The following is a 12,862-nucleotide window of genomic DNA, read 5'->3' as shown; positions in this document are numbered from 1 at the left end:
AAAAACCTGTTGTGTTTCAGAGGACACCATTAGGAAAATGAAAAGACAACTCATAGAATAGAAGAAAATTCTCCAAGTCATATACGTTATAAGGGAGTTATATTCAGAATATATAAAGAACACTTACAGATAAATAATAAAAAGACAAATATTCCAATTTTTTAAATGGGCAACATTTGAAAGGACACTTTTCCCAAAAGATACAAATAAGCACATGAAAAGATGTTTGACATCATCAGTTACTAGAGAAATGCAAATCGAAACTATACTGAGATACTACTTCACATCTATAGGATAATATAATTTTTAAATGCTAATAATTTTTCCAATGGTCATTCATTTGGATTCTATCTCCCTTTAGCCAACACACAAAGGAGAAAAAGACAAGAAAATGAAAAAACAGGACCATGTAAGTAAATCCTAGATGCATCAGGTTGACTATAAATTTAACAACAAAGGCTTATACTGATTCAGAATTGTTTTACATAAAAATAAGCCCTGATGTTAAAAACGTTTAAAAAATTGAATTAGAAGAGTGACCTGGAATTAGGGAATGGAGAAGGAAAATAAGGCAGTAGAGAGCTATATTTGACTCTAATCAAGGAATGTTCCGTAAAGAACAGAGATGGGTAGTAGTAGACCATCAATTAAAGTTCTGACTGTGCCACAGTCCAAATGTGTTCCCCTAAAATTCATATGATAAAAATTAACTACCAGTGTGATAGTATTAAAAGATGGAGTCTTGAGGAGGTGATTAACTCATCAGCACAGAGCTCACCTAACTGGGATTAATGGCTTTGTAAAAAAGGTGCAATGGGGGTCTTCTCCTTTCTGCCAGGTGAGGTGTCATTTTAAAACAGAAACCAAGGCTTCACCAGACACTGAACCTGCTGGTGCCTTCATCTTGGAATTCCCAGCCTCTGGAACCCTAAGAAATAAACTTCTTTTACTTATAAGTTACCCAATCTATGTATTTTGTTATAGCAGCTTAACAAACTAAAACACAAAGGGATAACAGAAGGAAATGGGAAATTAACAAATAAGGTAAACAGCCAGGAGATACTCAACTATGTTAGGAATACAGACTTTTAAAGTAACGTGTTTTAACTCAACAGCGGACCAAGCAATCAATTCAATTACAAAGTGGACAGAAGACTTAGACAATTCTCAAAAAAAAAAAAAACCCAAACATATACCAAAAGTCAATAAGCACAGGAAAAGATGTTGAACATCACTAGTCATTAGGGAAATGCAATTCAAAACCGAATTAGATACTGCATAACATCCATTAGGATAGCTGCTACAAAAATACCAGAAAATAAAAAATGTTGGAACCCCGGTGAATTGCTGGTGGAATGTAAAGTGGTTCAGCCACTGTGGGAGACAGCATAGGGGTTCCTAAATTGTCATATGTCACTACCAAAGTCATATAGTATTACCACATGACTTAATTCCTCTCCTACTTATCAATCTAAAAGAAATGAAAGCAGGGATTCATACAGATAGCTCTGTACCAATGTTCATAGGAATGTGATTCCCAATAGCCAGAAAGTGGAAATCACCCAAATGGCCACCAACAGATTGATAAACAAAATACAGTTTATACATACAATGGAATACTACTGAAACATAAAACGGAATAAAATACTGATATATATCACATCGGTGGATCTCAAAATCATTATTCTAAGTGGAATAAGCCAGACAAAGAAGGACAAATATTGTTTAATTCCATTTATATGAGATTCCAAAGTAGTCAAATTCATAGAGACAGAAAGTAGAATGATGGTCACAGGGAACCGGGAGAAGTGAAGAGGGAAAGTTAATGTTTAATGAATGCAAAGTTTGAGCTTGGGAAGATAAAAGAGTTCTGGAAAGGAATGGTTATGATGGTTACACAACACTGAATCTATTTCATGACTCTGAACTCTACACTTACAAATAGTTAAAATGATAAATACCACGTTATGTATATTTTACCATAATAAAAATGAAGTAAAGAGGCTGGATATATAGCTCCATGGGTAGCTCACATGCTTAGCTACATGAGGCCCTGGGCTTCATCCTCAGCAACACACACACACACCCTCACACAAATAAAAAAAGAAATGATGTCCTGGTATATACCATAACATATATGAATCTTGAAAATTTATGATAACTATGTTAAATGAAAGAAGCTAAAAACGAAAGGCCACTTATTACAATGATACCATTTATATGAAATGTCCAGAACAGACAAAAAGGCAAATCCACAGAAACAAAGAGAAAATGTATTAGTAGTTTCTGGATCCACAAGGATGAGAATGGAGTAGGGAGTCACTGTTAATGAATATAGGACTCCTTTGGGGGATTATTAAAATATTCTAAAATTATATGATAGAGATGATTGATAACTCTATGAATACAATTTTTAAAACAACCAGAAAGGAAATGTACTTATTGTATTCTCTTTTGTAAAATTGAGTTTTTACCATGTCCATTTCTTTTTTTTTGTACCGGGGATCAAACTCAGGACCTTGCGCTTGAGAGGCAGGCAGCAGAACCAGTGAGCTAAATCTCCAGCCTACCATGTCCATTTCAAACCCAGTTTCTCTACCATTTAGCTGTCTTCCAGACCTCTGCTGCTTGCTTTTCCCACCTGCTGCCATTGTGTCAAACTAGTCCCATCAGGTGAGGCCCAGGGTCTCTAGCTCCTCCTGCCATTGCATATGAGGTACCATTCGGTGGGGTCTGATTTCCCCAGCAGCTGCTAAGGAGTCTGGTGCCATGACCCGGTGGTGGGGGCAGTAACACTCCATGGGGGGCAACTTTAGCTATGAGAGGATACAAGATAGGAAAGCGCCAACAAATGACTTCCTTCTTCACGTATGCCTCTGATGGATGGTGGCCGGGTGCAGTGTTTCTGTGTGCCTTATCTAGAGCCATACCATGGGCTGGGAAATGGGCACGCTCCATTCATGAAGCAGCAGCCAGCTCACACGTCTCTGTCCAGTCCCACTCCATTCCTCACCACAGCACCTTTTTCCTTCGCCCTGGCTGTGTTGGCACTGTATCTGCCACTTGAGCTGCGCCACTTAAGCTTTTCTCTGGGCTATTTCCTAGACAAAGGCAATGGGCTTATAGTGTTTTTCCAATTAAAAAAAGAACAGTTAATTTTTCAGAAACCCATTGAAATATTCTAGTCTATAAACTTTTGTTTCTGCAGCTAACTAAAACCTTAAATGTAAGACCTTTCTTTCTCTTAACACAACCCAACATCTTTTTTTCTTAGTGTATTGAGGCCTTTTGTAAGTCTAGAAGGCAATAAAAACAAAGTTTAAAAATCACTACACATAAAAGGATCTGAATTTTTACTCAATAATTGAAACTCAAAGGGACAGAACCCCAAACCAAGGACACAGGAGAACACCTGCCTATGCTGTCCTCATCTGACCTTGTCTGAAATTTAGAGACAGTTAAAGTCCCATCATCCTGGAATTTGATCTCTCAGACTGCAGGATCAATGCAAGAGACTCCAAGGCCATGCAGTGGTTTTCTGTGTTGACACTGATTCTAAGATTCATTGTCAGCCAGTGTAAAAACTGCAGGCCTTGGGAGCTGTATTTTTGGAGGTTAGTGACCTAAGTGGGAAACCTCATGATTGCATTTCTCAGAAACTGGAGCAATGGCCACTCTTCAAGCATTCCTTTGCTGTAACAGAGCTTCAAAGTCATCAGCTTCTGCACCTACTACAGGGAGCCAACACTGAGAGAAAGAATTATGAGTCAAACATATACATAGCACTTACAACGCCGGGGCATGGAATGTCACGACCTACAGCTCCAAGAGACCAACTTGTGAGTCTCCAACAAATCGAGCCACACTTCCATACATCTGGTATGTTATATCCATGAACTGACAGAAATTCATTTGTACAAACTCTTGCTATAACCATACACACCAATGTCATCCCCCTCATGATCACTCTGTCCCTTAAGGTCCTTTGCAAAGTGAGGAGGTGGCAGTACACTGTGAACATTCTCACAGCTGTGCCAGGGACCAGTTGTTGTATCTAGGCACCAGTGTAGCATCCAAAATTCCGAGCATAGCTCCAACAGAAACACTGCAGGCCAGTCCCCATGTTCTGCTTCACCCCAGAGTAACGCAGGTGCCCTTCCCAGACAGGAGGTCAAAACTGCTCCTTTGACAACATGTTAAGAATGTGTACATGTACACCCATGTTCATAGAAACATTATTATTCAAAGTAGCCACAAGGTGAAAACAACCCAACTGTCCATCAGTGGATGAATAAAACAAATGTGCTATTCACATAAAATATTATTTAACTTTAAAATAGAATAAAATTCTAACATGTTCTATTGCATGAGTGAAACTTGAAAACATTATACTAAATGAAAGAAGCCAAACACGGAAGTACAAGTATTACCGAGAGGAGGAAAATTCATAGAGGCAAAAAGTAGAATAGAGTTTACCACAGGCTGGCAGACAAAGGAATGGGGAATGTTTGATGGGTATGGAGTTTCTGTTTGGGATGATGAATAAATTCTGGAAGTGGACAGTACTGATGATTGCACAACCATGTGAATATACTTCATGCCACTGAATTGTGTGCTTGAAATGGTTAAAACAGTGATTTTGTGTGTGTGTGTGTTTGTGTGTGTGTGTGTGTGTGTGTGTGTGTGTGTGGTACCAGGGATCAAACTCAGGACCTTGCACTTGCGAGGCAGGCAGCGGCACCACTAAGCTAAATCCCTGGCCCTAAAGCAGTGAATTTCATGTTATGTATATAACACAATTAAAATGTTTTGGCTTTTCTTAAAAAAAAAAAAAAAAAAGGAAGGCTAGCACTCATCTCTACTTCATTTTACATTCACTCATGACTTAAAATACCTTTTATTTGGGTATCTAATCTTGTGTGTGTATTTATTCTGGAGAGAAAAGGAGCCATATTCAACTTTTGGTCATTAACTTAATACTCAATTTGGGGTCCTTTAATTAGCATGGGCAATTGGTCAAGTGATTTTTAACATAGGGTTTGAAAATCTTTGGCACATATTTGGGCACATTTGTCTCTCCTTTTAAAATGATCAGTTAAACAGAGAAGCCTGCTATTCCAGTATCATAGACTCTGGAATTGTCTCAGAATTGGTTAGAAATGCAGATTCTTGTGTCATCCCAGATTTACACCTTAAATAGTCACATAAACCAAGTGCCCTTTCAGAGGGAACATAAAAATAAAAATTTGTCATAATGACACCAAGATATTATTTGGCTTTTTCCACCATTCTCAAGTAGACTGTGGAGTTTCCACACAAAACAATTATATTTTTAATGAATATATAAAATGAATACACACATAATAGATGTCTTAAAAGAAATCCATGGTGGTTTGGGTTTTCTCTTGTAAATATCTGCAATTCACCTAACCAATCTCTAAGATCAAACTAATGTGTTTGTGCACTGAAATAAAGATAACCCTACTTATTTTCAAAACTTTAAATCAAGATTAAAATATTCTGTGAACAGGCATCTACTTAAAAATAAGCTATGCCTTCAACATGTAGTCATTAATTATCTATTATGCAGCCGGGGATTTAGCTCAGTGGCACCACACCTGCCTCGCAATTGCAAGGTCCTGAGTTTGATCCCAGTATTAAAAAAAAAAAAAAATCTATTATGTGCTAAATTTTGGACCTGATTTTTTGAGGACTGTGGATGCTAAATCTCAGGAATGATCATGCCTAAAAATATTTGAGTAAACAAAATATTAGTGTGGAGAATCAAATAATAATAGTCACATATATGCAATAAAGTTTAGTAATAATTTGCATTTGTGTTACATTTACCTAGGAACCTCTTATTTTACTTAGTCTGAACATGTGCACTCATACAAGCTATATGTCCCTAAAATGTTACAGTCTTGTATCATTCTATGTTATTATTATTATTTTATAAGTGAAAGAATTGAATTGCAGAGAGGTTAATAACTTTGGTCACTTTCTCATTGCTAGGAAAAATATCTGACACCTGTAACTTAAAGAAGACAAGGTTTACTTTGGCTCACAGTTTCAGAGGTTTAGGTTCATGGTTTAGTCCAAGGCTCCAAGAAAGAAACAGCATGGTAGAAGGACATAGTGGAGAAAAGCTGCTCAACCCATAGTAACCAGGAAGCTGTGAGGGAAGGGAGAAACCAGGAACAAAAAATACACCCTTCCAGATCATACCCCAAGCAATCCACCTTCTCTGACCCAGCCCCACTTCTTAACAGTACATTCAGCTATGAACTCATCAGTGGATTAATCCACTGATGAATATAGCATCACCATGACGAAATCACCTTCCAAAAGGGCAACACCTGAATACATGAGACTTTGGGGGCACATTGTAGACCTAAACTATAATATCAGAACATGCCAAAACAATAGAGGCTTACACAAAATAGAATATATTTCTCTCTTATAGTCAATGAGTAGCCTATTTTTAACTTTTTAAAAAATTTTAACTGACACATAATTATACATATGTATGGGATACAGTGCACCATTTCAAACGTGTATTCAATATAATGATCAGATCAAGATAACTGGCATATGCATTACTTCAAACACTTACCATTTCTTTGTATTAGAAATGTTAAAAATCAATTAATTGGTGTCAACCATAGTTATTCGACTATGCTATAGAGTAGTAGATGTTATTCCTCCTCCTATGACAACATCTCTATGGTGTAGGAAACACAGCCTCTTTTGATTTTGTTCTGCTATTCTAAACATGCAGCTTCTGTTTTATACACTAATATGGCTGCTATAGCTCCTGTCATCATGCCAACATTCTAGCCTACAGAAAGAGCATAAGACAATTGAGTAAAACCCCATCTCCTAAGGGCACAACTCAGAAGGTGTGCATATCACTTTTGTTTACATCACAGAACTGAGTCTCACAACCACATGTATGTATAATAGAGCTTGGCAATCATTTGTCCAGCAAAAACTGGAGGCTCTCTGATTATGAATGGACAAAGTTTAGTCTCTATTAAACTCACCCTTTACATCTGGACAAAGTCAAGACTTTTGGCTCCTAATCTCCGGTGGGCCAGGACACTCTGGCTGGCTTCTCCTCACTCCACACCAGAAATACACTCTGCATCATGCTTCTACACTGTGCCATTAGTGGCTGACAAATGGATGCTGGTGTTAGGGAAGCAATCTGATAAATACTCTACAGCAGGAGACTGACACTGTGCATAAGAGGAAAGGAAGTGTTTCCCTGCATCAACTCAGTTTGCTCATTATGTGATATTAATCATGAGAAATGAGAGAATTAAGAAACTAGGTGGCCTGCAGCAACTAGAATCTAACCCTGGCCACCAGGGCATAAAGGATACAGCATTTATCAGTCAGGACTGTGTCCTGGCTTTTTTATCCCAGCAACTAGGCTAGCCAAATACCCAGCACTAAATTAAAAAGAGCATGTGTTTAAACACTTTCCAGTGTATAATGTGTTTCCATAGGCATTATCTAATCTACCAAAACTCCAGGAAATAGTTACCATTGCTGTTACAATTTTATAAAGATGATGAAACTATAGGTAGTGCGCTGAGAGAACCACTGTCCAAGAATACACAACAGGAAAGGCCAGAGCTGGGACTCAGCTCATTCAAAGAAAGTGGAATATGAAGAATCTTCTATTGTGGTGACTCCTTTCCTTGTGAAACTAACAGCATGTCTTACTTTTCTTACTGCTGGAACAAAACACCCAACACCTATTGTTAAAGGAAGAAAGGTTTATTTTGGCTCACAGTTTGTAGAGTTTTCAGTCCATAGGCAGCTGTCTCCAAGGCATGGTGGCACGGCAAAGGAGTATGGCAGAGGATAAACAGTCCATGGCATGCCAGGCAGGAAACAGCAAGAAGTAAGCCTGTATTTCCTCTCTCCCTTTATATTCCACCCAGGATACAGACCCACTGGTTGGTGCCACCCACAGGGTGGGGCCTCCATCTTCAGTAAACCTATTTAGACAAACCCAGAACTATGCCAGTCCAATCAGTGGACTAATCCAGTTATCACACCCATAATTGAGTATCACTCGAAATCCAGCCACTTCCAAAAAAGCCCCACCTATGAACACATGAGGCTTGGGAGACATCTAGATACAACTATAATACAGCACTTAGCTTAACTTTTAAAATCTAATAGTAATCATACTTAAGTAAACTATTTACTATTTATTCTATTTATTATATAGCATAATATTGTGCCCATCATTGAACATATATGAGAGTACCTTGCCACACCAAGTCTTGTGCCTGTGCACTCAGCATCCTTACCTACAGCCCTCCTTCCCACCTGATGCTGATTATCACTGCTCCAGCATGGAATAGGGTAGAGGTAGGAATTTAAAGCAAGATGGCAGTAGGCAGTCCAGATGGTATTTTCTTTTATTTTTCTTCTGACTCCCCACCAGAGCCACCTTGCTGGGCTGACAGTGGCAAGCATTGAAACAAAATGAGGTGTAGCTAGAATAATGGAGCAGATAGCACTGAATTTGGAGTCTTGTCAAATGGCTCTGATCCTAATTTGCTAAGTGGCCATGGGAAAATAACTCAATTTATCTGGTCTCAGTTTCCTTGTCTATTAATCAGGGATGACAACACCTAGAGAGAGAATTCAGAGAGAAAATGATATGTAATAAGATACTGCAGAGGTACTCAGCATACAGTAGACCCACGACAAATGTGCTCATAGAATTCTATAAGTAAGAACATTTATTCCAATCCTTTTGTTTTATAAATGGTGAAACTAGGGCTCAAAGAGGTATGGTTCCCAAGATGGCCCAGTTGAGCTGAGGAGAGCCAACAACTGGAGCCTCTGGTCTAGTTCTGCTTTATATGCCACACTTTTCTGATGTGTGGAAGGAGAAGCTATAGAAATCCAGGTGAATATGCATAATTCAAGGGCAGATTTCGACAGCTGCAAATCTCAAGGTTGGATATATCCCTGAACTTACATGCACATGCACACACACCCTCACTTCTCAAAGCAGAGCCTGGATTAGAACATGACTGCATAATCCAGTAAACAGAACCAGTACTAGGATTTAAGTTACACTAGTTGTGATTCGGAACCTTCTGTCTGTTAGAATTTTCTTTTTGCCCAGTAACCAGTACCATCAACATTTTAAAATCTTTTAGGCTCTAGTTTCTCTACCATCAAACTTAGTGGTCTCCCATCTCATGAATTCTGGAAACTGATCCTTCACAATCTATATGACAATAGGTGGGATTTGGCTAATTACCATAATCAACAGATTAGTAAGAATTAATAAAGAAACCTGAGCAGTCTTAATAGTGTAAGGCAAGGAAGTGGAATATAGCAAAAGGTAGGTAAGAAATTAGCCACGGAAATTTCCAGGAGAATAAATCCAGCTGCAATCACCACTGTTTCCACTGATACCCAGAAAGGCACATTGAGGAACATGAAGAACACCGAGCTAAGGAACACCTGCCACGTGTCTTCTTCCTCCAAGCTCCCAAAAGACAGGAGTTGATATGGAGGCATGCCTATTCCACTGTTGACAATAAGCACTCAGGAACCTCCTCAGACACCCTGGCTTATTAACAACCCTAGACAAGAGGGAAATGTAATTCAACAAAGCTAGAAAGGAAAAGATTCTGTAAGACAGAAGAAAAACTGAAAGTGTCCCAAAGCTGAAAAGCCAGAAAGTGATATGGAAGTAAAAGAGATGAATCTTCTAAAACAAGAATTAGGCTTCACTCATTGTTTTGATCCATTTGTTCATCACACTGGTTCTTACGGAACAGCAACTAGCTACAAGCTCTGTGCTTCACACTATGGAAACCCCAGAAGCAAATAAGGAGATTATGCTCCAGTGGAAGAGAGAGATGTCAATCAGATAACCACACATGTCAACAGAAAGGTTCACTCAGACAAGTTCCATTTTCGGTGGCCAGAAAGAAAGTTGGTGTGTCATGAGGCTGGGGTTCGAGCACACACTGCTGGGGTGCTGGGACCACCCAGACTTCTGGGATGTCTTCACCTGATGAATCAGGTCTCCCACAACCTTTCCAGAGGACTGCACCCACGTCTCTGTAGGAAGTGCTTGGGAGTCAACCTATCCCAGTACCCATAGATAGTCCCTGATGGGGGTGGGAGTGTAAGACTGTCAACACTTGTCTCGAGGCAAACTCTGCAACTTAGCTAACTTGCAGGTTTCTCCTCCACATCAAGCTGAAGCCATATTCTTGTGTAGATTTTTCTCCTTCCTATTTTGGTTCCTTCATTCCCTTTCCATATTCCTGAGGGAACACCCTCAGTACATCATGAGTACATACACCCCAGGTCAGGCTCTACTTGTAGAGAATGTAACCCAAAATAATGGTATTCTTAAAAGTACATAACTGGAAGACTTGACCAAGACAGGGAAAAAAATGGAAGGCTTCCCCAAGGAGATGATTGAGTTTTTTAAAAATTCATGAAATGGGTTAGAAGAGAAGGAGATAGGATTCCAGGCAGATGAAATAACATGAGCAAAGGTCCTGTGGTTGCAGGGCACATGGTTGTTTGGATCTTTTGCCTCTGACTGCCTGAAAGTTAGTGTGTCATGAACCCTCAAAGAGCTGGTATGATATGTGATGACTAGATGAGCTCAGAAACACAGATCCAATTTGCCTATGTCCAGAGGGTAGAAGTTGTAGGGAGATATTTCAGCTCAATAATCTGGCCATAATAGTGAGCGCTAACTCAGTTAAATTCCTATGAGTGAGAATAAAAGGAGAGAGATAGTGGAGAAATTTACATATGGCAGAAGAACCATAAGCCTCCGATTTTAAAGTTCATGTCTAAACAGTCGATCCCAGGTGAAACTGAAATGGTTGTTTCCATGCTGCATCTTGTCCCCTTTTCCCCAGGACACCCTGGTGCCCTTGAACTAACCTTCTCCATGATGCTTGCTCTCTGCTGAGTGCCTAGGGCCTTACAGCTCATAGATGTCTGGTCTTACCCAACCATTGAATGCATGGGTTTTGGTGTTAAAATGCCTGATTTCAAATACTGGCTCTGTATTTCCTGTTTATGTGAGCTCAAATTAATTCTTTCTCTTCTCTAAGTTTTATTTCCTTCATCTTTGAAATGGTAACTACCTATTCTATTGGGTCTTGTTAACAATAAATGAAATACTAAATAAAAATTACTTGGTGTGGGCCCTACACACACTCATTAAATATTAGTTACTGTCATTGAAGTTAAGTTATCAGTTACTAGTAAGACTCAATGCTGCTCTGTCTAGAATAGCATAGTAATTAGTAGCATGAATTTGAAAACAGTCTGCCTAGATTCAAATCTTGCCTCTAACCACTGTCTAGTGTGTCAGAACAAGTTTCTTAATGGCTCCACATTTCTATTTCCTCCTATGTAAAATGGAAATAATGATAATGCCTACCTTGCTAGTTTGTTGTAAGAATTAAGCAACTTAGTTGTAAAACACTTAAATTAGAATCTCTCATAGAGAGATAAGTATGAAAAGTACGAAGTATTATCAGTATTTGCAGAATTACTCATATTTCAAATGACCATTCACTGATAGTTTGAAGAAAGGAACCCATCATAGTGAAAGGTCAGGTAGGCATACTGACCTCCAAAATGTTCATTCTAAGTAGGAGGCCTTTGGAGCCTACCAAATACAACCACATGTGTGAATCATAACTATTTTCATTAAATGTTTTTACTATATGTTTGTGATTCACAATAAATATATTTATCATAGAGTATTGATACCTTACTTATCACTTCTTGATCCCTCTTATTTCCCTTCCATTCCCCTCCCTTCCATCTCCTCCCATTTCTAAGTCTCCTTCCCATCTCCACAAAGTCTACTTCTCTTTTTCCTATCATCTTTCATTTTGCTCTTTTAAATAATTTACACTTTGAGTTTCTCATATAACAGAATCCATGTGATGCTTAACCTTCTGTAGCTGATTTAATTCACTTAGTACTATGGACTCAAACTGCATCCATTTTCCTACAACTGACTCAAATTTATCCTCCTTTATGTATGAATAGCACTCCATTGTACATAACTCTCTTGGGCCACTCATAGTCCAAACCACATCAGTGATTCTGCCTCTGAACTGCTGGGTGGCCCCTAGGCCAATATGGCGTAGAGACAGGAGAACAGGTTTCCTGTCACACATGCAATCGTATGCAATAATTGGGAGGGAGCTGCACAGAGTGGAGACCAGTACTGACACCCTTACCCATTCTTGTTCTCTGTGGTGCTGTCTTTGAGGGAAGGGCCACATGTCTGTGTTGTAAGCCTCTCCCACAGACCCTGGTAATACCAAAGCCCTTTTCCAAGTTACTCTATTACAGGCACAACCCATTTCTTTTTCATCTCTGTGTTCCAGAATTTGATAGTAGACCTAACATGTTGTGCTGTAAGTATTATCAAATGACAAGTCTGTCTACATTCCTGCCTCTGGACTCCTAACCAATTCTTTCCCGTGGCCATTAAGCCAGACAGCTTCTGGGGCCCTGTTATGGTTTAGATCTAAATCGTCCTCCTAAAAGTCCAATGTGTTTGAAGGTGGGGCCTGGTCAGAAGAGGCAGGTCACTGAGGGTATGATTTGGAAGGGTGAATTCTTGTCCTCTGCTCCTATCTTCTCTCTCTGCTTCCTGACTGCCATGGGATGAGCACCTTTCCTCTGCAGCAGCCCTTCTACCATGTTGTTTCTGCCTTGGAGCCCACCAACCATGGACTGAACCCTCTAAAACCATGAGCCACAATAAACCTCTCCACCTTTAAGTTGTACATGTCAGGGATTATGTCCCAGGGATAGCAAG

This window comes from Heterocephalus glaber, unplaced genomic scaffold (assembly GCF_053883595.1).
Source record: "Heterocephalus glaber isolate CG9 unplaced genomic scaffold, H.glaber_assembly_v1.0 deba00001553, whole genome shotgun sequence".
Classification (NCBI taxonomy): Eukaryota; Metazoa; Chordata; class Mammalia; order Rodentia; family Bathyergidae; genus Heterocephalus; species Heterocephalus glaber.
Note: the sequence above shows the minus strand (reverse complement) of the source record.